The sequence below is a fragment of the Apteryx rowi genome, unplaced genomic scaffold (genome assembly GCF_003343035.1).
Source record: "Apteryx rowi isolate R43461 unplaced genomic scaffold, aptRow1 scaffold_1953, whole genome shotgun sequence".
NCBI lineage: Eukaryota > Metazoa > Chordata > Aves > Apterygiformes > Apterygidae > Apteryx > Apteryx rowi.
In genome coordinates, this window is record NW_020448256.1 from 1,972 (window position 1) to 3,966 (window position 1,995).

A 1,995-nucleotide genomic window follows, 5' to 3' on the forward strand; every position below is an offset into this window, starting at 1 on the left:
CACAGCTCCTGTTGCCTGCAGTGACCCCAGTGCCTGCTCACCTGCTGCTGGCTAGGAGGTGCAGGGACAGCAGTGATTCACCAGTGACATCCCAGTGATCACCTCCACCTGCCTCCTCTCTCCCCTCCTGCTGAGCTCTTACCTCCTGTGGTCAGGTGCATCTGATGTGCCTGATGCCCTCACAGTGCCTGTCTGCCTGCCAGGGCAATCCTGCTGCTGCAGCTAAAATAACCTCCCAGCCAGCATCCAGTTCTCTCACCTTTATGCATGCTGCTGACTCTTGTCTTGCAGGGCTGTTATCTCTCCTGACCTCTCAGCTCCTGCCTGTTGCCTACTGCTGGCCAATCAGGGTGTTGCAATAGTAGTGACATAATGATGTCATTTCACCTGGGCAGGCTTTCTGATGATCTGCCTGGGCTCTTCCCACACGGGGAGCTCCACTTCCCACATGACACCCTGTCAGAGGGCAAGCCTACAAATTYTGGAGAGGAGCAATGCACCCTGTTCCCAGCCCTCACCCTTGTTGGGGGGGAGGGATGGAGATTTAGGACAAAAGCTTCCCCTGGAGATGCTGGGGATTGAACCCAGGACCTCCTGCATGCAAAGCAGGTGCTCTTCACTGAGCTACATCCCCTAAGAGCCTGCTGAGGGGTGGGACATACTCTTCTCCCATGATGTGCTCCTGACAAGCTGATGTGCCCCTGACAAGCACAGCCCTGTTGGCCCCTGGTGCCCTGAGAGCCTCAGCAGAAAGCAGCATTTGAATCCTCCTGAAGGGCCACAGGCTGGGATGAGGGGAGTTGAGATCGCCACTCAGCTGGGACTGGTCCTGGAGCAGGGCTGCATCATGGAGTGCTGCCCCTTCAACATCTCTGCAGTTGATGGGGGCAGGAGGAGACTCTTGCTGCTGGCGCTGCTCCCACRCTCTGGCCCTCCCAGGGAGGGTCAATGGAGAGGAGCAAACCCCTTCCCTAAGTCACCTCTGCCACCCCGCGCAGCGCTCCTGTGTGTGTCACACCTGTCTTCGATGCCAGCAGCAGGAGCAAATGGGGTGAGGGAAATGCCCTCCCCAGGGTGATGTGCCCACAGCTCCAGTTGCCCCCCGGGATGTGCATTGGAAGGGTCATGAAAGCAGGCAGAGTTGATCCTGGGCAGGGAGCTGCCCACAGCCCCTCACCTAGGTATTAGGCCTCCCTCTGCACTGTTCTGCCCGCCAGCACCTGGCAGTGGGCAAAGGGCAGCGTCCCCTTCCCTAGGGCTGGGGATGTGGCTGGGATCAGGGACATTCCCATTCCTGCAGCACCAGGAACTGGACACTGGAGCTGCCCTGGGATGCTCTGGGGCTGTTGTGAAGTCATGGTTTTACAGGCAGCTTTTAGCCTCCCTGCTAGACCCCAGGGGAGTCACTGTCTTTCTGCCCTGTCTTGGGCCCTTTCAGCAGGAAGGAGCTCATGCAGAGGGATGTTCATTAGGGGTCCCAGACCGATCCCTCTGTGCTCTTCCTCACACTGAAGTCCCTGCTCCCTGCGCAGCTGGTTAAACAGCCCCCTCCCTGCCACTCGCATACTGCGCTTCTCCCTCTACATCTGCTGGACCAGGACGCCAAGGACAGACCCGACTCTGCACTCTGCTTTGTCTCTTGCCATACAAATCCCATCCTTTTCCACAAATGCAATCTTTCCGCCTCTCAGGCCCACTGCCCTTCAGAGGGCAAGGGCCATGCGGCCTACTCACCCCTGCATCTCAGTCGGACATCTCCCACAGCATCGCAAATGAGGGCAAGAAATTGCCATGGGCAGAGCAGGAACTTTTAATGAAACCCTACTGGGAGGTTTGGCAGGTCAGATCAAATGACCGTAAACACCCCTTAGGACCTCAGCTTTTACTCTCAGCATCAGTGTTCATGGCCTCACGAGCTTCACCAACAGCCGACAGCCCAACTACGGGTCTTTAATAACACTGGGAATTCGCATGGACCACAAGCCCCCTTCCTCA

At 57.5% G+C, this 1,995-nt stretch overlaps 1 non-coding gene across 1 annotated transcript; it reads right to left on the reverse strand.

Annotated features, from left to right (window-relative positions):
• Positions 1-563: 563 nt before the first annotated feature.
• Positions 564-634, reverse strand: TRNAA-UGC. Its single transcript has one exon. It is a non-coding gene; the product is annotated as a tRNA-Ala (tRNA).
• Between the last annotated feature and the right edge of the window lie 1,361 nt (positions 635-1,995).